At 42.3% G+C, this 25,072-nt stretch overlaps 1 long non-coding RNA gene across 4 annotated transcripts in view; it reads left to right on the forward strand.

Moving 5' to 3' along the window:
- The window catches only part of LOC127462900 (uncharacterized), a 33,396-nt gene extending 32,614 nt beyond the window's left edge, over positions 1-782 (forward strand). For 2 of the 4 annotated variants that reach the window (XR_007900589.1, XR_007900588.1), the window contains exon 2: positions 540-782. This is a non-coding gene — a long non-coding RNA (uncharacterized LOC127462900). Of the gene's footprint in view, positions 1-108; positions 149-266; positions 423-539 lie in introns of those variants that run through there. The other 2 variants (XR_007900587.1, XR_007900586.1) reach the window with 2 other exon arrangements.
- The last annotated feature ends 24,290 nt before the right edge of the window (positions 783-25,072 follow it).

Genomic DNA, 25,072 nt, shown 5'->3' on the forward strand with positions numbered 1-25,072 from the left:
GGCTGTTTTAGGCATAGTGATTATTATTGGGGCTTGTTTTAGTTGTAGTGATAGTTGACATTGATTTAGGGTTTGTTTAGTGGTTGGAGAAGTAGTTCAATTGGATAACAAAAATGTGTTGTTGAGGGGCTTTGAGGGGTAGAAAGGGGTGGGTTTGTTAAGGTTTATGTTCTTGTAGTTGAAATTACAACGATGGTTTTTCAGGCCAAAGGTCTTGGATAGAAGCCAAGCAGGAATTGTTATGACGTACTTTATACTATTTTTAAGTGTTAGCTTTATTTTGGGAGGACTAGCAGTTGCTTCCAATCCTTCTCCATACTATGCAGTAGTGGGGTTAGTGTTGGCGTCTATTGTAGGGTGTGGATGGTTAATGAGTTTGGGGGTGTCTTTTGTATCATTAGTGCTATTTCTGGTGTATTTAGGTGGGATGTTGGTGGTTTTTGTGTATTCGGTCTCATTGGCAGCAGATCCATTTCCTGAAACTTGGGGGGACTGGCGGGTTGTTGGGTATGGTGCTGGGTTAGTTTTAGTGTTGGGAGGTGGGGTATTTATTGTAGCGCTATCTGAGTTAGAGTGGTTGGGGATGAACACGGTGGATAGTGGGGGTGTTTTATCTGTTCGGTTGGATTTTGAGGGAGCGGCCATGTTTTATTCTTGGGGGGTTGGTCAATTTTTAATTGCGGGCTGGGGTCTGTTGTTGACGTTGTTTGTTGTACTAGAACTTGTACGAGGGTTGTCTCGTGGGGCGATTCGGGCGGTTTAAGGTGGTGTGGTTCAGAGAATAGTTTAATGAAAATGCCAGCTTTGGGAGTTGGTGATAAAGGTTTGATTCCTTTTTTTCTGAAGGGTTGGAAAAAAGTTTGGGGTTAACTGTTAAAGGCCCATGTGGGCGGGATATTAATTAGAGTAGTAGGGGTGATTAATTGGGGAGGTGAGAGGGTGAGAGGAAATGATGGGGTAAATTAAAGTGTAAACAAACAAACAAACAAGCAAATAACAAATGAATGATAAAGGGAAATGATGGGGTAAATTAAAGTGTAAACAAACAAACAAACAAGCAAATAACAAATGAATGATAAAGGGAAATGATGGGGTAAATTAAAGTGTAAACAAACAAACAAACAAGCAAATAACAAATGAATGATAAAGGGAAATGATGGGGTAAATTAAAGTGTAAACAAACAAACAAACAAGCAAATAACAAATGAATGATAAAGGGAAATGATGGGGTAAATTAAAGTGTAAACAAACAAACAAACAAGCAAATAACAAATGAATGATAAAGGGAAATGATGGGGTAAATTAAAGTGTAAACAAACAAACAAACAAGCAAATAACAAATGAATGATAAAGGGAAATGATGGGGTAAATTAAAGTGTAAACAAACAAACAAACAAGCAAATAACAAATGAATGATAAAGGGAAATGATGGGGTAAATTAAAGTGTAAACAAACAAACAAACAAGCAAATAACAAATGAATGATGAAAGGAAATGATGGTGTAAATTAAAGTGTATTAAAAAATTTAACAAATTGATGATACAAATGTTTTAATTGGAAAATTAGGGGAATGGAAAGTTTATAAAATTTGAAATTTTTGTTAAAAGTTTAAAAAACAAAAATTATTGATGATTAGAGGGAAAGTCCCTAGATCATTGCAAAAAATGACAAAATTTTTGTCATTTTTTGTGAAATTGACGACAAAAAATATGTCTGGCGTGCATTAATTAAACTGCAACTTGATGAGAGACGTAATGGAAAAACCAAGCCAACAGCACGTGACGGTGCATCAGTACATCAATTATGAGACCGAATAGCACACTTGGAAACCATATCATTAATTTTCACGCGAAAGTGAGAAAACCGCTCGCCGACCATAAGGGGTCCATGTCAACCATATATGGGAGCCCCCTGGCGGAGCACTCTGAAGGGTTTATTGAGATCTACCCAAAAAAAAAAAACCAAAAGTTTAGAAAAGGGAAAATGCCGCGATCACGAGGTCCAAGTTGGCCGAGCATCCCCAACCATTAGTAACGGAGCGCAAGTTTAGGAAAATTAAGCAAGTTATGGCCCTGACCGAGGAACCAGAGGCGACAAAGAGCAAGTTATGAGAGTGGGTTATTGGTGGAGAGGGAAAGAATACACCTGAAGCTGGACATGATAAACATTACTAACGCCGGGTTGCTGGTTTCTCGTGAGGAGTACGACTAATGAATAACCCAGCACTTCTTGGTTGGTACATAGAGCAAGGTTAAGTGGTGAGTGGTCCATGGACCATGGATTCTAGGTCCTGTGGCGTTCCTCGTATTGAGGGGGATTTTATGCGAAAATTGGCAGTTTTAGGTTCTAGTTCGGTTAGCGGTATTATTCCTAGAACATGACAAGTTATGTCCTTGTGTGGGAATGTGCCTAGGTCTGTATATGACAAGTTTTGGGTTGTATGGGAGATAGTATGAAATATTTGGATGGATTTGCAATAACGTTATGTCAGATTTTCCTACATGCATGTTATGTCTAGTGTGGTGGAGGATGCTATGCAAAGTAATACATACCGTAGGGTATGGGGGGAGGGGGGGGCCCTCCCCTTGATGTACGTGTTGATTGGAAAGTTGGGGGGTGTTTGGGTATTTTTTGGAAAACTCTAAGAAGGGGGTAGCCTTCAGTCTTTGGTTTACAAGACCAACGTTTTTTATAAACTATTAGAGTAGTTAGAGGTTGAGTATCTTATTTTCTAGAAGGCTGGTGATGGGAAATAAGATGAGAATGATTGTGAAGTAGGTAGTTGAGGCAAGTTGACCGATGATAATAAATGGATGTTCGACTGGTTGGCTACCGATTCATGTAAGGATTAAAAGATTTGTTACTAGGATTCAGAATAAAAGCTGGGAGAGAGGTCGGAAGGTTATAGTTCGTTGTTTTGACATGTGGAGGAATGGGGCTAGAAATAGGATTAAGACGGAGGCGGCTAGGGCTAGGACTCCTCCTAATTTGTTGGGGATTGATCGTAGGATAGCATACGCAAATAGGAAGTACCACTCAGGTTTGATGTGGGGAGGTGTTACTAGTGGGTTTGCGGGTGTAAAATTCTCTGGATCTCCTAGGAGGTTAGGTGAGAATATGGCAAGTGTTATCAGGGGAATGAGGAGGAACAAAAGGCCTAGAATATCCTTTATCGAGAAATAGGGGTGAAATGGGATTTTGTCGCAGTCTGAATAAATACCTAGGGGGTTGTTTGAGCCTGTTTCATGTAAGAAAGTTAAGTGGATGAGGGTGAGACCTGCAATTAGGAATGGGAGGAGGAAGTGGAGGGCAAAGAACCGGGTAAGTGTGGGGTTGTCAACTGAGAATCCTCCTCAAGCTCATTCTACAAGTGTTTGGCCAATGTAAGGAATTGCTGAGAATAGGTTAGTAATTACTGTAGCGCCTCAGAATGATATTTGACCTCATGGGAGGACATACCCTACGAAGGCAGTTGCCATTAGAGTTAAGAGGAGAATAACTCCTGTGTTTCAGGTTTCTTTATATAGGTAGGAACCATAGTAGAAGCCTCGTCCGATGTGCAGGTAAATGCATATGAAGAAAAAGGAAGCACCGTTTGCATGAAGGTTTCAAATTAATCAGCCGAATTGAACATTTCGGCATGTGTGGGCGACGGACGTGAATGCCAGAGTGATATCTGCTGTATAATGTATTGCTAGTAGGAGGCCAGTGGTGATTTGGATTGTTAGGCAGATGCCAAGAAGTGATCCAAAGTTCCATCAGGCGGAAATGTTTGGTGGTGTTGGGAGGTCAATTAAAGAATTGTTAACTATTTTTAGAAGGGGGTGATGTTTTCGTAAGTTAGGGGCCATTAATTCTTAATTCTGTGTGAATAAAATTATAATAAAGATAGATAAAGCGAAGGATCCTAGATAGGTTTTGATTAGTCCGGAGTGTAGGGTAGTTGAGATTTTGGATATTTTGAGTTGAAGGGTTGCTAGCCCTTCTGGGCCTATTATTTTATATCAAGATAGGTCGATTAAATGGAATGCAATGTTCTGGCCGTTGTTTAGGAGCTTAGCAGGGCTGAGGCGGTGTATGAGGGGGTTAAAATATCCTAGAGTGCTGGAGAAGTTTGTAGCGGTGTTTTGTTTAGGGGTAGAGAAGGTATGTGTGAGTTTTGATAATTCTAATGCCAGAATAATGCCTAATGTTGTAACAATGATAGCAGTGGTTTTTGTGATTAGTGGTATGGTTATAGGAGGGGTTTTTGTAGGGGAGATATAGGAGGTAATTAGTAGGCCAGCTATAATACTTCCTAGGGCAAGACGTGTAATTGGGTTTGTGACTGCTGGGTCGTTTTCATTGATAGGAGTAATGGAGGGAATTCGGGTGTAGTCAGTTTGTACTAGTAGGGCTATACGTAGGCTGTAAGTTGCGGTGAAAGCTGTAGCCACAAGGGTTAGTAGAAGTGCTCAGGTGTTTAGGTAGGAGGTGTTAAGGCTTTCGATAATGAGATCTTTTGAGTAAAATCCTGCTAAAAATGGTGTTCCTATGAGAGCTAAATTTCCGATTGTTAGGCATGAGGTAGTTGTAGGGAGTAGTTTCTGTAATCCTCCTATTTTTCGAATGTCTTGTTCACCGTTAAGGCTGTGAATGACAGACCCAGAGCAAAGGAAGAGTATGGCTTTAAAGAATGCATGTGTGGAGATGTGTAGGAAGGCTAGTTGGGGTAGATTTAGGCCAATAGTGACTATTATTAGTCCTAGTTGGCTGGATGTGGAAAAGGCAATAATTTTTTTGATGTCGTTTTGGGTAAGAGCGCATGTAGCGGCAAATAGGGTGGATAGGGCACCTATACAAAGGCACATAGGGCAATTTGGTTGTTACATAATATGTGGTGAGTGCGAATAAGTAAGAAGATTCCGGCAACTACTATTGTGCTGGAATGGAGTAGGGCGGATACAGGGGTTGGTCCTTCTATAGCTGCAGGGAGTCATGGGTGTAGGCCAAATTGGGCGGATTTACCTGTGGCGGCTAGGATGAGCCCTAAGAGAGGGAGAAGGGGTATTTGGGTTGGGGAGGATTGCTGTTGGATCTCTCAGGTGTTTATTGAGGATGCTAGTCATGCTATGCAGAGGATATCCCCAATATCCCCAATACGGTTGTAAAGTACGGCTTGAAGTGCGGCGGTGTTGGCTTCTGCTCGGCCATGTCATCATCCAATCAGGAGGAAAGACATAATTCCAACTCCCTCTCAGCCGATAAATAGGAGGAATATGTTATTAGCGATGATTAAGGTGAGTATTGCAATGAGAAAGATTAGAAGGTAAAGAGAGAAAATTTTGTGGTGTGGGGCTCTGAGGCTATATATCATGTTGTAAATTGAAGAATAGATCATGTTACGAATAGTGCAATAGGAAAAAATGTTAGGGAGTATTGGTCTATTTTAAGGCTAAAGGGGATTTTGAAGTTCGCAATAAATTTTCATTCTCAATAGAAAGTGGTATTTTCTATATTTAGGTAGATGGAGAGGATTATGGGAACTAAACTAATTATGAAGGAAGTTTTAACAGTGTGCATGATGGTTGTTGGAGAGTTTAGATAGTTTTTGGATAGGAGGGGGAGTAAGATAGGCATAGAGAGGGTAGCCAGGGTCAAAAATATAGAAGTGTTGAGGATTAATGGGTAGTCCATTACTTTTACTTGGACTTGCACCAAGATGAATGGCTCCTAAGACCAGTGGATTGCTATTATCCTTTAAAAGTAAGGGGGCTGAGGTCTTAGGCTCAGATGCAAGAGTTAGCAGTTCTTGTTGGTTAAACCTCCCCTCGGCAGGCAAGAAGAGTTTAACTTCTATTTTTAGGATCACAGTCTAATGTTTGGTTTAAAACTATGCTTGCATGTGGGAATTCCTGAGATTAGCTCTGGTTTTAGGATGAGGAGGAGGGAGGGTAGGATATGAAGTGTTATAAGAAGATGTTCTCGTGTATTTGAATTTTGGACAGTTGTAATATAGGTTGGAGTTGGGCCTCGTTGGGTTATAAGGAGCATGTAGAGGGTATAGGCTGCAGTTAGTAGTACATTGGAAGGTCCTCTACCACCAGAATGGGTTTGTTTGTGCTGCCAGGTGTAATAGACTCGGATTCTCATAGCGAGATTCTGATAATGGCATGGACCCCTTCACCCCCCTGCTTCATCCCGAAAGGACAGAAGCTTGCTCAGTTAATCCCCTTATACAGTACATTGCCTGCAGGGGAGGGGGGGAGAGAGCGGGGTTCAGGGGCCTTTGGCAGCACGGGACAACCACAAGTTTACTGGGCAGCAGCCATCACAGCAGCACAACAGCTCATGATGTGCCAGGTTAATGGGCACCGATTTACAGGCCTTTTGGATTCGGGAGCCGATGTTTCCATCATAAAGGACTCCGAATGGCCACTTGACTGGCCTACTGTTTGCCCAGCTGCAACCATTCAAGGGGTGGGAGGCACACAAAGACCCAGACAGAGTGCTCAAGTACTCACTGTCTTGGGACCAGAGGGGCAAGTAGCAAAGGTAGCTCCATTCATAGCCCCGATCCCTTGCTCTCTGTGGGGACGTGATATACTTTCACAGTTTGGCACAGTAATGCAAATTCCTCCTGCAAGCAACCAGGTTTTTCAATAGGGGCCATTGGTCAGCCGTCCCAAGCACCGATTAAGCTGGTCTGGAAAAGTGACCAGCCGGTCTGGGTAGACCAATGGCCCATGAAAAAAGAAAGGCTTGAACATTTAAAGATGTTTGTAGAGGAACAATTGGAAGCAGGACACATTGTGCCAACAAATAGTCCCTGGAACACTCCTGTATTTTGCATTCCCAAAAAAACTGGCAAATGGTGGATGATTCAGGATCTCAGAGCAGTAAACGCAGTCATTGAGTCTATGGGGGCATTGCAACCAGGATTACCCTCACCTGCTATGCTCCCAGCGAACTGGCCTCTGACAATAATTGATTTAAAGGACTGCTTTTTCACCATATTCCTGCACCCCGAGGATGCCCCAAGGTTTGCATTTTCTATTCCAGCATTAAACAACTCACAGCCTATGCAAAGGTATCACTGGGTTGTTCTCCCTCAGGGGATGAAGAACAGTCCAACCATATGCCAAACAGTAGTTGCAAATGCTATTCAACCCGTCAGAAAACGTTTTCCCTCTGCAATAATCTACCAATACATGGATGATATTTTAATAAGCATGGCCACAGAAAATGAACTGCAAATTGTTGTTACTGCTTTAACTGATGCTGTCCAAGAAGCAGGCTTACAGGTTGCAGAAGAGAAAATCCAGCGATCGCAGCCCTGGAGCTATCTTGGATGGAGAATCACGCAACAACAGATTTCCCCACAGCCGCTGCAGCTCGAGGTAAAAGACACTTTAACCTTACATGAGTTGCAAAAACTCCTGGGAGCTATTAATTGGTTAAGGCCTGTTCTAGGCTTAACCACAGAGGAGCTACACCCTCTCTTTGTGTTACTAAAGGGGGACTCTGATCTGACGTCTAATAGGGCTCTGACAGCAGAGGCCAAACAGGCGTTAGACATCTGTGCCAAGGCGATCGAATCTAGGCAGAGCAGAAGGAGAGATCCTGAACTGCAAATCTGCCTGGCCTTAATTCCCAGCAGGTACCAGCCATTTGCAGTCTTATTCCAGTGGGACCAGACTGAAAAGGACCCGCTGCTGGTTCTAGAATGGCTATTTCTGCCCCACACCCCACCTAAAACTGTATGGACAATCAATGAAATGTTTGCTAAGCTTGTTATTAAAGGCAGAGTTCGATTACAGGAACTAGATGGAAGGGATCCAGCGGTCATTACATTCCAGCCACGAAGGACAATTTAGCTTGGATGCTAGCAGAGGACACCGAGTTCCAAGCTACCTTAGCAGGTTTTGATGGTAACATTTCAGTTAATCTCCCTAAGCACAGACTTTGGGCAGAAATCGGTAATTTGCCTTTAAGAACCACGACTAGATGCAGAAGTGAGCCAGTAAAAGGCCTCACAGTTTTTACAGATGCATCTGGGCGATCACAGAAAGCTGCAGTGACTTGGATAAATCCTGATACCGGACAATGGGAACAAAAAGTACAGACCATGAACCAATGCTCTGTGCAGGTTCTGGAACTGGCTGCCATTCGTATTGCCTTGGAAAAGTTTTCTGAACAGCCTGTTAATATTGTCACTGATTCTTGTTATGCTGCAGGGCTAGTTTCACGTCTAGAATGTTCATTTCTTCGGGATGTTTCTAACCCTCATTTGTTGTTTGAAATGCGTTGTATTTGGTTCCTTGTCAATCACAGAAGGTTTGATTTTTATATAATGCACATCAGGTCTCACACTGACATGCCAGGGCCAATAGCTGAAGGGAACCGAGAAGCTGACAAAGCAGCAATGTTCAACACAGTACCTAGGACCCTTGAGCAAGCAAAATTGTCCCATTCATTTTTCCACCAGAATGCACGCTCTCTAAAGAGACAATTCAAAATTACTATCAATCAGGTCCGAGATATCATATTGTCCAGACTGTCAAAAAATGACCCCCATGCCATCTCAGGAAGGTGTTAACCCCAGAGGGTTAATATCCAATCAGATATGGCAAACAGATGTTACACACATCCCAGAATTTGGCCCCTTGAAATATGTACATGTAACTGTAGACACACATTCACAGTACATCACTGCTACAGCACACACAGGTGAGAAAGCCAAGGATGTAATAAGACACTGGCTAAGCTGTTTTGCTACCCTTGGCACTCCACAACAGATTAAGACCGATAACGGACCAGCATACGTCTCTGAAAAGGTAAGGAATTTCCTATCAGAATGGGGAATTTCACATAGTACAGGAATTCCACACTCACCTACGGGACAAGCAATTGTAGAAAGGGCACACCGCACACTGAAAGAGATGCTAATAAAACAAAGAGGGGGGGAGAAGCTATACAGTCCGCAAGAACGTTTGTGGAAAGCCACATATGTTATCAATTTTTTAAATTGTGACAGTGCTGAAAGAAGCAGATATGAGAAGCAGCACAAATCTCAGGCGTTTGCCTCTCCCAGGCCATTAGTCATGGTAAAAGATTTGATCTCGGGACAATGGACAGGACCTTTAGATCTTCTGACTTGGGGGAGAGGTTACGCTTGTGTGGCAACAGGAAAAGAACTGAAGTGGATTCCCTCCAGGTGTGTAAAGCCCTATTTGGATACACAATCACAGCTGCAGGAACCAGATAACTCAGGAGTTTAAAAACAGTTATGTTATGTTTCAGTTTATATTAATGACCAATGTGGTGACAAGCAAACTGCAAATATTGGTGTGTGTATGTGTATGCGTGAATGATGACGGCCGTCGTGTGTGAGATGAGTGAATGAATAAGAGAGTTGTGTGACTGGAAAACATAAAAACACAGAATACCTCACAAGACCACATTACCTACACCACATTACCTACACCAAGGTCACCTTGAAAGAATTGAGTTTTGATATGCTTACCCTGTTTCTTGAATAAAGTTTGAAATCCCAAGTTATTAAAAAACCCTCAGATTAATAAAAGTTATAGTTTACACACAGTTGGGCTAAAGGCCCCAAGTTAATAAAATAATTATCCAAGTTGCACTACCCTAAAGGAATATAAGGTTTTAAAAGGTTTATATTAGAGTTAAGAAGCTAAGCGAAGCAATGCGCTGGGTCGCTGCGAAGCTTGGTAGTTTACAATGTTCTGGTTGTTTGCACTGTTTTTTGCACTGCTTTTTGTGACTTCTTTAAGATATTAGAGAGAGGGGATATGTGGGAGGCGTGTCTGGATGCACAGGGGATGTGCCAGGGCGATGGGCCCGAGGGGACATGCGCAGTCACATATAACTCTATTGGCTGAAGAAGTCACATGGTACGCAGGGATTTAAGAGTGGGAATTTTGAATAAACTTCTCTTTGTCTCACCACCGCACGAGGAGCATCATTCATTCCTTGTTATACAAGGGTCGCCTGCTGCTGTTGGACATGAGCTTCCTCCGGGCATCAGGAAATGTCCAAGGAGGAAAAGGCAGTGAAAACTTTGGGACAGGTTTCCTAGATCAAACCCATGAATTCCTCTGAGCATCTACCCTCATCCCAAGTATCTGCAGTCACACATATATAGATTCTGGACTGCAGAAGACAGGTTTAGCATGACTTTAAGATGATTTCTTCTCAATTTTTTGATTTATTTTTCTACTGCCAGGTCTGAGAGGGGCATCATGGAACCAAAGGAACCCTGAGACATTTCAGAATCCCACATGTGTTGGGTCTGTCTGAGCTGGAGTTCATTTTCTCACTGCAGGCGTCACAGTGCTGTGCTTTGCATTGGGAGCTACAAAGGGGTTAATCACACCAGTGCTTTGGCAACTGCTGAGCAGGGCTGGTGCAGCATCTGCATTGTCGGCTTCGTCCCCTGAATCGGGGGCAAGATCATGGGAGGCGATACAGACAGGTCAGTTGAGCCAAATGGACCAAAGGGACATTGCAGAATATATGGCGTCAGCTCAGCTACAAGAGCTCAGGAAAGGAACAGGAAAGGGGGAAAATCCATTTTTTTACAATACATGCCTTCTGAGCGGCTTCTCTGTGTGGTGAAGTCCTGCTTCCCATGAAGTGGCCAGGTATCACTGCTGACAGGAAGTAGAGAGAAAATCTTTTTATTTCTCATCTATCGCACATCTAGAACGAATAACTATTATTCTCAACTATAACCCCAATCTGACTTTAATTACGTTCTATCTATATACTGTAACAACTTCCGCCATCTTCTTCATCCTTAACACAACCAATACCCTAAAACTATCCACTGTTATATCCACATGAACCAAAATTCCATCACTAACCACAATCCTTATGCTCACTCTCCTCTCCCTTGCAGGTCTTCCTCCCCTAACGGGATTCCTACCCAAATGGTTAATTATTCAAGAGCTCACAAAACAAGAACTAACAGTAGTAGCCACAGCTATTACCCTACTCTCTTTACTTGGACTTTTCTTCTACCTACGACTGGCCTACTGTGCAACCATCACACTACCCCCAAACTTCACTAACTACATAAAACAATGACAAACTAACAAACCAACTAACACCCTAACCACAACCTTTACCTCCTTATCAATTATACTCCTACCACTATCTCCCATAGTACTCGCAATCCCTTAGAAACTTAGGTTATTTAAACCAAAGGCCTTCAAAGCCTTAAACAAGGGCTAATCCCTCTTAGTTTCTGTTAAGGTACACAGGATACTAACCTGCATCTCCTGAATGCAACTCAGATGCTTTAATTAAGCTAGAACCTCCCCCTAGACAGATGGGCTTTGATCCCATAAAATTTTAGTTAACAGCTAAATGCCCCAACCAACAGGCTTCTGCCTACTAGATCCCGGCGCATGTTTAATGCACATCAATGAGCTTGCAACTCAACATGAACTTCACTACAGAATCGATAAGAAGAGGAATCAAACCTTTGTAAAAAGGACTACAGCCTAACGCTTCTACACTCAGCCATCTTACCTATGACTTTCATCAACCGTTGACTATTTTCCACTAACCACAAAGATATCGGCACACTTTACCTTATTTTTGGCACATGAGCTGGTATAATCGGCACAGCCCTTAGTCTCCTCATTCGAGCAGAACTAGGACAACCAGGCACCCTTTTAGGCGATGACCAAATTTACAATGTAATCGTCACCGCACATGCCTTCGTTATAATTTTCTTTATAGTAATGCCTATTATAATTGGAGGGTTTGGTAACTGATTAGTACCATTAATAATTGGTGCCCCCGACATAGCATTTCCACGAATAAATAACATGAGCTTCTGACTACTTCCTCCATCCTTCCTACTTCTTCTAGCATCTTCTACAGTAGAAGCCGGGGCCGGAACAGGATGAACAGTATACCCACCCCTAACCGGAAATCTAGCCCATGCCGGTGCATCAATAGATCTTGCCATCTTCTCCCTTCACCTGGCAGGTGTCTCATCCATCCTTGGGGCAATCAACTTTATCACCACAGCAATCAATATAAAACCACCTGCTCTCTCACAATACCAAACCCCTCTATTCGTTTGATCCGTCCTAATTACTGCAGTTCTACTTCTCCTCTCCCTACCAGTCCTCGCTGCTGGCATTACAATGCTTCTAACAGATCGAAACCTAAACACTACATTCTTTGACCCCGCAGGAGGCGGAGACCCAATTTTATATCAACACTTATTCTGATTTTTTGGCCATCCAGAAGTCTACATCCTTATCCTACCGGATCCGGAATTATTTCCCATGTTGCAGCCTACTACGCCGGTAAAAAAGAACCCTTTGGCTACATAGGCATAGTCTGAGCCATATTATCCATTGGTTTCTTGGGCTTTATCGTATGAGCTCACCACATATTTACAGTTGGAATGGACGTAGATACCCGAGCTTACTTCACATCCGCCACCATAATTATTGCAATCCCCACTGGCATTAAAGTCTTCAGCTGACTAGCAACCCTACACGGTGGAACAATCAAATGAGACCCGCCCATACTATGAGCCCTAGGCTTTATTTTCCTCTTCACCATTGGTGGACTAACAGGCATCGTTCTTGCCAACTCCTCCCTAGACATCGCCCTGCACGACACCTACTACGTAGTTGCACATTTCCACTATGTATTATCTATGGGGGCAGTATTCGCCATTTTAGCTGGCTTCACACATTGATTCCCACTGTTCACTGGCTACACCCTTCACTCTACATGAGCTAAAGCCCACTTTGGAGTAATATTCTTTGGGGTCAACCTAACATTCTTCCCACAACATTTCCTAGGCCTAGCTGGTATACCACGACGATACTCAGACTACCCAGATGCTTATACCCTATGAAACACCCTATCCTCCATCGGTTCCCTCATCTCCATAGTGGCTGTAATTATACTAATGTTCATTATCTGAGAAACCTTCGCATGCAAACGGAAAGTAGTGCAACCAGAACTTACCTCCACAAACATTGAATGAATTCACAGCTGCCCTCCTCCCTACCATACCTTTGAAGAACCAGCTTTTGTCCAAGTACAAGAAAGGAAGGAATCGAACCCTCATAAGCTGGTTTCAAGCCAACCGCATCAAACCACTCATGCTTCTTTCTTATGGGTTGTTAGTAAAATCATTACATAGTCTTGTCAAGACTAAATCACAGGTGAAAACCCAGTACATCCCATCCCAACTCCATGGCCAACCACTCTCAATTTGGTTTTCAAGACGCTTCATCCCCTATTATAGAAGAACTTATTGAATTTCACGACCACGCCCTAATAGTCGCACTAGCCATTTGTAGCCTAGTCCTGTATTTACTCGCTCTTATACTTATAGAAAAACTATCCTCCAACACCGTCGACGCACAAGAAGTAGAACTTGTCTGAACAATCTTACCTGCCATTGTCCTAATTATACTAGCCCTCCCATCCCTTCAAATCCTCTACATGATAGACGAAATTGATGAACCTGACCTCACCCTCAAAGCTATTGGCCCCAATGATACTGATCCTACGAATATACAGACTTTAAAGATTTATCTTTTGACTCTTACATACTACCAACTATGGATCTACCACTCGGTCATTTCTGCCTCCTAGAAGTTGATAACTGCATCGTCATTCCAATAGAATCCCCGATTCGAATTATTGTCACAGCTGATGACGTTCTCCACTCCTGAGCTGTTCCTAGCCTTGGTGTAAAAACCGATGCAATTCCAGGACGACTGAACCAAACTTCCTTTATCACAACCCGTCCTGGAATCTTCTACGGTCAGTGCTCAGAAATCTGTGGAGCCAACCACAGCTTCATACCTATCGTAGTAGAATCAGCCCCTCTAACACACTTCGAAAACTGATCTTCACTTCTAACATCCTAATCATTAAGAAGCTATGAACCAGCACTAGCCTTTTAAGCTAGACAAAGAGGATTATTCACCCTCCTTAATGACATGCCCCAACTAAACCCTGCACCTTGACTTTTTATCATACTAACTTCATGATTCACTTTTTCTCTTATCCTTCAACCTAAACTCTTACTATTTACCCCAACTAACTCACCCTCCAACAAAACACTACCCACTATAAAAACCCATTCCTGAAACTGACCATGAACCTAAGCTTCTTTGATCAATTCATAAGCCCAACCCTCCTCAGAATCCCCCTTATCCTCATCTCACTGTTATTCCCAACCCTATTACTTCCTTCTCCTGGCAATCGATGAGTTACAAATCGTCTTCCAAGTCTTCAACTCTGATTTCTCCATTTAATCCCAAAACAACTAATAACCCCATTAAACAAAAAAGGCCATAAATGAGCCCTAATCCTATCATCACTCATAATTATACTTCTAACAATTAACCTATTAGGCCTCCTACCTTACACATTGACACCTACTACCCAACTATCAATAAACCTAGCCCTCGCCTTCCCTCTATGACTTGCCACCCTGCTAACAGGCCTACAAAACCAACCTTCAGCTTCCCTTGGACACCTCCTACCAGAAGGCACCCCAACACCTCTAATTCCTGCCCTCATCATAATTGAAACAACAAGCCTTCTCATTCGCCCTTTAGCCTTAGGAGTTCGCCTCACAGCCAACCTCACAGCAGGACACCTGCTCATCCAACTCATTTCAACAGCCACTACCGTCCTCCTTCCCATTATACCTACCGTGTCCCTTCTAACTAGAACAATTCTACTCCTCTTAACAATTCTAGAAGTGGTCGTGGCAATAATCCAAGCGTATGTCTTTGTAGTTCTTCTAAGCCTTTACTTACAAGAAAACATTTAACCCTTAATGACACACCAAGCCCACTCATTTCACATAGTAGACCCAAGCCCTTGACCCATTTTTGGAGCAGCAGCCGCCCTCCTCACTACCTCTGGGTTAGCCATATGATTTCACCACAACTCTATCCAACTCTTACTCCTAGGCCTACTCTCTATAATCCTAGTGATACTCCAATGATGACGTGACATCGTACGAGAAAGCACATTCCAAGGCTACCATACCCCTACAGTCCAAAAGGGCTTACGTTACGGAATAATTTTATTTATTACATCCGAAGCATTCTTCTTCCTAGGATTCTTCTGAGCATTCTTCCACTCCAGCTTAGTCCCCACTCCAGAACTCGGAGGACAATGACCTCCTATAGGAATCAAACCTCTCAATCCAATAGAAGTCCCCCTACTAAACACTGCTATCCTCCTAGCCTCAGGAGTCACTGTCACATGAGCACATCACAGCATTACAGAGGGCAATCGGAACCAAACTACCCAAGCCCTACTTATAACCGTCCTATTAGGATTCTACTTTACAGCACTTCAAGCAATAGAATATTGTGAAGCTCCATTCTCAATTGCCGATGGAGTCTATGGATCAACCTTTTTCGTCGCCACAGGATTTCATGGTCTCCACGTAATCATTGGATCCTCCTTCCTCTTGATTTGCCTCCTCCGCCTCGTAAAATTCCACTTCACATCCAACCACCACTTTGGCTTTGAAGCAGCGGCCTGATACTGACATTTTGTTGACATTATCTGACTGTTCCTCTACATAACAATCTATTGATGAGGATCTTGCCCTTCTAGTATATTAATTACAATTGACTTCCCATCTCTAAAATCTGGATCAAAACCAGAGAAAAGCAATTAACATCATCCTCTTTATATTCACAATTTCTCTATCACTATGTATTATCTTAACTTCACTAAACCTTTGATTAGCTCAAATAAATCCAGATTCAGAAAAATTATCCCCATACGAATGTGGTTTTGACCCACTGGGCTCTGACCGCCTCCCATTTTCAATCCGATTCTTCCTTGTCGCAATCTTATTCCTCTTGTTCGACCTAGAAATTGCCCTCCTACTGCCCCTCCCATGGGCTACTCAACTCCTCTCCCCCCTCACTACCTTAACATGAACCTCCACAGTCATTCTCCTCCTCGCACTAGGGCTAATTTATGAATGAATTCAAGGGAGCTTAGAATGAGCAGAATAACTTCAGAAAGTTAGTCTAGCAAAGACAGTTGATTTCGGCTCAACAAACCACAGTCCTACTCCGTGACTTTCTCAATGACCTTTCTGCATTTAAGCTTCTACTCTGCCTTCACCCTAAGTAGTCTAGGACTAGCCTTTCACCGAATACACCTAATTTCTGCCCTGCTATGCTTAGAAAGTATAATACTATCAATATACATTGCCCTCTCCATATGACCTATTCAAACCCAAACAACATCCCCCACCTTAATGCCCATTCTTATGTTAGCATTCTCAGCCTGTGAAGCAGGTGCCGGTCTAGCAGTCCTAGTAGCTTCCACCCGAACTCACGGATCGGATCATTTACACAATCTAAACCTTCTACAATGTTAAAAATTATTCTCCCCACAGTCATATTACTCCCCATGACCCTCTTATCTCCTCCAAAATTCCTATGACTCAATGTCACCTCGCACAGCCTCTTAATTGCAACCGCTAGCTTACAATGACTTCCTTCAACCTATTACCCTAGCAAAAACCTATCACCATGACTTGGAACTGATCCAATTTCATCCCCCTTATTAGTTCTATCTTGTTGACTTCTACCTCTTATAATCCTGGCAAGCCAAAATCACCTTCAACAAGAACCTCCCACACGAAAATATATTTTTACCATAACCATAATCCTCACCCAACCATTCATTATCTTGGCCTTCTCAGCCTTAGAACTGATATTATTTTATATCGCATTCGAAGCTACCCTAATCCCTACCCTAATTCTAATCACACGATTGGGTAGCCAACCAGAACGTTTAAGTGCTGGAATCTACCTCTTATTTTATACACTAATTAGTTCTCTTCCCCTATTAGTAGTGATCCTCTATCTTCACACCCAAACAGGAACTATACACATCACTATAATAAAACTTTCACACTCACCTCGTACAAACTCCTGAACAGGCCTCATATCAAGTCTAGCCCTATTGCTCGCTTTCATAGTGAAAGCTCCCCTTTACGGACTACACCTGTGACTCCCAAAAGCCCACGTAGAGGCACCAATCGCAGGATCCATACTCCTAGCTGCGCTCCTCCTCAAATTTGGGGGATACGGCATTATGCGTACCTCAATAATTATAAACTCCCTATTAGACTACCTCTACTACCCATTTTTAACCCTAGCCTTATGAGGGGCACTAATGACAAGCTCCATCTGCCTACGCCAAATCGACCTTAAGTCATTAATCGCCTACTCCTCAGTAAGCCACATAGGTCTAGTCATTGCCGCAACAATAATCCAAACCCACTGATCCTTTTCAGGGGCCATAATCCTAATGATTTCACATGGACTCACCTCTTCCATACTATTTTGCCTAGCTAATACAAACTAGGAACGCATACATAGTCATACTCTCCTTCTAACACGAGGCCTACAACCCCTTTTACCTCTAACAGGAATCTGATGGCTCCTAGCCAACCTAACAAACATAGCCCTTCCTCCTACCACTAACCTGATAGCTGAATTAACTATCATAATTGCACTCTTCAACTGATCCACCTTCACCATTATCCTAACCGGAGCCGCAACTCTACTAACTGCAGCCTATACCCTCTACATACTCCTTATAACCCAACAAGGTCCAACTCCAACCTATATTACAACCACTCAAAATTCAAATACACGAGAACATCTCCTTATAACACTTCATATCCTACCCTCCCTCCTCCTCATCCTAAAACCAGAGCTAATCTCAGGAATTCCCACATGCAAGCATAGTTTTAAACCAAACATTAGACTGTGATCCTAAAAATAGAAGTTAAACTCTTCTTGCCTGCCGAGGGGAGGTTTAACCAACAAGAACTGCTAACTCTTGCATCTGAGCCTAAGACCTCAGCCCCCTTACTTTTAAAGGATAATAGCAATCCACTGGTCTTAGGAGCCATTCATCTTGGTGCAAGTCCAAGTAAAAGCAATGGACTTCCCATTAATCCTCAACACCTCTATATTCTTGACCCTGGTTACCCTCTCTATACCCATCCTACTCCCCCTCCTATCCAAAAACTACCTAAACTCTCCAACAACCATCATACACACTGTTAAAACTTCCTTCATAGTTAGTTTAATTCCCATAATCCTCTCCATCTACTTAAATATGGAAAATACCACTTTCTATTGAGAATGAAAATTTATTGTGAACTTCAAAATCCCTTTTAGCCTTAAAATAGACCAATACTCCTTAACGTTTTTTCCTATTGCACTATTCGTAACATGATCTATTCTTCAATTTACAACATGATATATAGCCTCAGAACCCCACACCACAAAATTCTCTCTTTACCTTCTAATCTTTCTCATTGCGATACTCATCCTAATCATCGCTAATAACATATTCCTCTTATTTATCGGCTGAGAGGGAGTCGGAATTATATCCTTCCTCCTGATTGGATGGTGACACGGTCGAGCAGAAGCCAACACCGTTGCACTTCAAACCGTACTTTACAACCGTATTGGGGATATTGGACTAATCCTCTGCATAGCATGACTAGCATCCTCAATAAACACTTGAGAAATTCAACAGCAATCCTCCCCAAACCAAATATCCCTTCTCCCTCTCTTAGGGCTCATCCTAGCCGCCACAGGTAAATCTGCCCAATTTGGCCTGCATCCATGACTCCCAGCAGCTATACAAGGGCCAAACCCTGTACCTGCCCTACTCCATTCCAGCACAATAGTAGTTGCCGGAATCTTTCTACTTATTTGCACTCACCACATATTATGTAACAACCAAATTGCCCTAACTATGTGCCTTTGTATAGGTGCCCTATCCACCCTATTTGCCGCTACATGCGCTCTTACCCAAAACGACATCAAAAAAATTATTGCTTTCTCTACATCCAGCCAACTAGGACTAATAATAGTCACTATTGGCCTAAATCTACCTCAACTAGCCTTCCTACACATCTCTACGCATGCATTCTTTAAAGCCATACTCTTCCTTTGCTCTGGGTCTATCATTCACAGCCTTAACGGTGAACAAGACATTCGAAAAATAGGAGGATTACAGAAACTACTCCCTACAACTACCTCATGCCTGACAATCGGAAATTTAGCTCTCATAGGAACACCATTTTTAGCAGGGTTTTACTCAAAAGATCTCATTATCCAAAGTCTTAACACCTCCTATCTAAACACCTGAGCACTCCTCCTAACCCTCGTAGCTACAGCTTTTACTGCAACTTACAGCCTACCTATAGCCCTACTAGTACAAACTGACTACACCCGGATTCCCTCCATTACTCCCATCAATGAAAACAACCCAGCAGTCACAAACCCAATTACTCGTCTCGCTCTCGGAAGTATTATAGCTGGTCTATTAATTACCTCTTATATCTCCCCTACAAAAACCCCTCCTATAACCATACCACTGGTCACAAAAACCACTGCTATCATTATTACAACATTAGGCATCATTCTGGCATTAGAACTATCAAAACTCACACATACCTTCTCTGTCCCCAAACAAAATATCACTATAAACTTCTCCAGCACTCTAGGATATTTTAACCCCCTTATACGCTGCCTCAGCTCTACTAAACTCCTAAACAACGGCCAGAACATTGCATCCCATTTAATCGACCTATCCTGATATAAAAAAATAGGCCCAGAAGGACTAGCGACCCTTCAACTCAAAGTATCCAAAATCTCAACTACTCTACACTCCGGACTAATCAAAACCTATCTAGGATCCTTCGCTCTATCTATCTTAATTATAATCTTATTTACACAGAACTAAGAATTAATGGCCCCTAACTTACGAAAACATCACCCCCTTCTAAAAATAATCAACAATTCTTTAATTGACCTCCCAACACCACCAAACATTTCTGCCTGATGAAACTTTGGATCTCTTCTTGGCATCTGTCTAACAATCCAAATCACCACTGGCCTCCTACTAGCAATACATTATACAGCGGATATCACCCTGGCATTCACGTCCGTCGGCCATACATGCCGAAATGTTCAATTCGGCTGACTAATCCGAAACCTCCATGCAAACGGCGCCTCCTTCTTCTTCATATGCATTTACCTACACATTGGACGAGGATTCTACTATGGTTCCTACCTATATAAAGAAACCTGAAACACAGGAGTTATTCTCCTCTTAACTCTAACAGCAACTGCCTTCGTAGGATATGTCCTCCCATGAGGCCAAATATCATTCTGAGGCGCTACAGTAATTACTAACCTATTCTCAGCAATTCCTTACATTGGCCAAACACTTGTAGAATGAGCTTGAGGAGGATTCTCAGTTGACAACCCTACACTTACCTGGTTCTTTGCCCTCCACTTCCTCCTCCCATTCTTAATTGCAGGTCTCACCCTCATCCACTTAACTTTCTTACACAAAACAGGCTCAAACAACCCCCTAGGTATTTATTCAGACTGCGACAAAATCCCATTCCACCCCTATTTCTCAATAAAAGATATTCTAGGCCTTTTGTTCCTCCTCATTCCTCTAATAACACTTGCCATATTCTCACCCAACCTCTTAGGAGATCCAGAAAATTTTACACCTGCAAACCCATTAGTAACACCTCCCCACATTAAACCTGAGTAGTACTTCCTATTTGCATATGCCATCCTACGATCAATCCCCAACAAATTAGGAGGAGTCCTAGCCCTAGCCGCCTCCGTCTTAATTCTATTTCTAGCCCCATTCCTCCACATATCAAAGCAACGAACTATAACCTTCCGACCTCTCTCCCAACTTCTATTCTGAATCCTAGTAACAAATCTTTTAATCCTTACATGAATCGGTAGCCAACCAGTCGAACATCCATTTATTATCATCGGACAACTCGCCTCAACTACCTACTTCACAATCATTCTCATCTTATTCCCCATTACTAGTCTCCTAGAAAATAAGATACTCAACCTCTAACCACTCTAATAGTTTATAAAAAACGTTGGACTTGTAAACCAAAGACTGAAGGCTGCCCCTTCTTAGAGTTTTCCAAAAAATATCCAAGCACCCCCCAACTTTCCAATCAACACGTACATCAAGGGGAGGGGCCCCCCCCTCCCCCCATACCCTACGGTATGTATTACTTTGCATAGCATCCTCCACCACATTAGACATAACATGCATGTAGGAAAATCTGACATACTATTATTGCAAAAACCATCCAAATTTCCATACTATCTCCCATACAATCCAAAACTTGTCATTCACAGATCTAGGCACATTCCCACACAAGGACATAACATGTCATGTTCTAGGAATAATCCCGCCAAACGAACTAAAACCTAAGGCTGCTAATTTTCACATAAAATCCTTCTCAATACGAGGAACGTCACAGAACCTAAACTCCATGGTCCATGGACCACTCACCACTTAACCTTGCTCTATGTACCAAACAAGAAGTGCTGGGTTATTTATTAGTCGTACTTCTCACGAGAAACCAGCAACCCGGCGTTAGTAATGTTTATCATGTCCAGCTTCAGGTGTATTCTTTCCCTTTCCACCAATAACCCACTCTCATAACTTGCTCTTTGTCGCCTCTGGTTCCTCGGTCAGGGCCATAACTTGCTTAATTTTCTTAAACTTGCGCTCCGTTACTAATGGTTGGGGATGTTCAGCCAACCTGGACCTCGTGATCGCGGCATTTTCTCTCTTCTAAACTTTTGGGGTTTTTTTTTTGGGGTAGATCTCAATAAGCCCTTCAGAGTGCTCCGCCAGGGGGCTCCCATATATGGTTGACATGGACCCCTTATGGTCGGCGAGCAGTTTTCTCACTTTCGCGTGAAAATTAATGATATGGTTTCAAGTGTTATTCGGTCTCATACTGTTGCACTGATGCACTGTCACGTGCTGTTGGCTTGGTTTTTCCATTACGTCTCTCATCAAGTTGCAATTTAATTAATGTACGCCAGACATATTTTTCGTCGTCAATTTCACAAAAAATGACAAAAATTTTGTCATTTTTTGCAATGATCTAGGGACTCTACCTCTATTCATCATTAATTTTTGTTTTTAAATTTTTTAACAAAAATTTCAAATTTTACAAACTTTCCATTCCCCTAATTTTCCAATTCAGACATTTGCATCATCAATTTGTTAAATTTTTTTAACACACTTTAATCTACCCCATCATTTCCTTTCATCATTCATTTGTTCATTTGTTTGTTTACACTTTAATCTACCCCATCATTTCCTTTCATCATTCATTTGTTCATTTGTTTGTTTACACTTTAATCTACCCCATCATTTCCTTTCATCATTCATTTGTTCATTTGTTTGTTTACACTTTAATCTACCCCATCATTTCCTTTCATCATTCATTTGTTCATTTGTTTGTTTACACTTTAATCTACCCCATCATTTCCTTTCACCCTCTTACCTCCCCAATTAATCGCCCCCACTACTCTAACTAATATTCCACCCACATACACCTTTAACAGTTGGTCCCAAACTTTTTTCCAACCCTTCAGAAAAAAAGGAATCAAACCTTTATCACCAACTCCCAAAACTGGCATTTTCTTTAAACTATTCTCTGAACCACACCTCCTTAAACCGCCCGAATTGCCCCACGAGACAACCCTCGTACAAGTTCTAGCACAACAAACAACGTCAGCAACAGACCGAGCCCGCAATTAAAAATTGTCCCACCCCCCAAGAATAAAACATAGCCGCTCCCTCAAAATCCAACCGAATAGATAAAACACCCCCACTATCCACTGTGTTTATCCCTAACCACTCTAACTCAGATAGCCCTATAATAAACACCCCACCCTCCAACACTAAAACTAACCCAGCACCATACCCAACAACCTGCCAGTCCCCTCAGGTCTCAGGAAATGGATCTGCTGCCAATGAAACCGAATACACAAAAACCACTAACATCCCACCTAAATATACCAGAAATAACACTAGTGATACAAAAGACACCCCCAAACTCATTAACCATCCACACCCTACAATAGACGCCAACACTAACCCCACTACTGCATAGTATGGAGAAGGATTGGAAGCAACTGTTAGTCCTCCCAAAATAAAACTAACACTTAAAAATAGTATAAAGTACGTCATAACAATTCCTGCTTGGCCTCTATCCAAGACCTTTGGCCTGAAAAACCATCGTTGTAATTTCAACTACAAGAACATAAAACCTTAACAAACCCGCCTACAACACTACAATCCTACCCCTTTCTACTCTTCTAACTTCTCAACAACACATTTTTGTTATCCACTAGAACTACTTCACCAACCACTAAACAAATCCTAAATCAATATCAACTATTACTACAACTAAAACAAGTCCCAATAATAATCACTATGCCTATAACAGCCTTAGTCCTTGTAGCTTACAATAAAGCATAACACTGAAGATGTTAAGACAGCTATTACACATACCCAAGGACAAAAAAGACTTAGTCCTAACCTTACAGTTAGTTCTTGCCAAATATATACATGCAAGTATCCGCATCCCAGTGAAAATGCCCTCAGCACCTTAAAAAGACAGCAGGAGCAGGCATCAGGCACACCACTCCAATTGTAGCCCAAAACGCCTTGCCTAGCCACACCCCCACGGGTTTTCAGTAGTAATTAATATTAAGCAATAAGTGTAAACTTGACTTAGTTAAAGCAACTTACCAGGGTTGGTAAATCTTGTGCCAGCCACCGCGGTCACACAAGAAACCCAAATTAACTTTATACGGCGTAAAGAGTGGTTTTTCATTATCACTTCAACTAAGACTGAAATGTAACCAAGCTGTTATAAGCACAAGATGCATCCAATACTCCCATAGAAATGATCTTAGTTTCATGATCAACAAAACTCCATGAAAACCAGTACACAAACTGGGATTAGATACCCCACTATGCCTGGCCCTAAATCCCGATGCTTTCACCACTTAAGCATCCGCCTGAGAACTACGACCACAAACGCTTAAAAGTCTAAGGACTTGGCGGTGCTCCAAACCCACCTAGAGGAACCTGTTCTATAACCGAGAACCCACGATACACCCAACCATCCCTTGCCAAATCAGCCTATATACTGCCGTCGTCAGCCCACCCCTAAACTGAGGGTTTAACAGTGGGCACAACAGCAACATCCCACTAATAAGACAGGTCAAGGTATAGCTCATGAGATGGTAGAAATGGGCTACATTTTCTAGCATAGAATACCTCACGACAAGGAGTGTGAAATCACTCCTAAAAGGTGGATTTAGCAGTAAAGCAGGATAATAATGCCTCCTTTAAGCTGGATCTGAAGCACGTACATACTGCCCGTCACCCTCCTCACAAGCTAGGATTAATTTTATTTATAATAAACCCCTAAGCTAGAGATGAGGCAGGTCGTAACAAGGTAAGTGTCCCAGAAGGTGCACTTAGTCTACCAAGACGTAGCTATAACTAAAGCATTCAGCTTACACCTGAAAGATATCTGTTCCATATCAGATCGCCTTGAAGCCTAACTCTAGCTCTTCTACCAGATTACATAGAAACTAAGTTAATACTACCCATTAAATCAAAACATTCTCTCACTCAACCTAGTCTAGGCGATAGAAAGGTAAACTCAAGACGCAATAGAGATCATGTACCGTAAGGGAAGAATGAAATAGTAATGACAAACCAAGCAATAAATAGCAAAGACCAACCCTTGTACCTTTTGCATCATGATTTAGCGAGAACTACCCAAGCAAAACGCCAATTTAAACTTGCTTCCCCGAAACCCAAGCGAGCTACTTACGAGCAGCTATCTACTGAGCAAACCCGTCTCTGTTGCAAAAGAGTGGGAAGACTCGTTAGTAGTGGCGAAAAGCCAATCGAGCTGGGTGATAGCTGGTTGCCTATGAAATGAATCTTAGTTCCCTCTTAATTCACCTCCCAGGACTACACTCAACCCACATGAAGCGAATTAAGGGCTATTTAAAGGAGGTACAGCTCCTTTAAAAAAGAATACACTCTCCCCTAGCGGATAAATTTAATTACAGCTTAATTGTGGGCCTTCAAGCAGCCACCATTAAAGAATGCCTCAAAGCTCCTC

The sequence above is a fragment of the Manacus candei genome, unplaced genomic scaffold (genome assembly GCF_025592945.1).
Source record: "Manacus candei isolate 608988 ecotype Guabito, Panama unplaced genomic scaffold, ASM2559294v1 h1tg000143l, whole genome shotgun sequence".
Classification (NCBI taxonomy): domain Eukaryota; kingdom Metazoa; phylum Chordata; class Aves; order Passeriformes; family Pipridae; genus Manacus; species Manacus candei.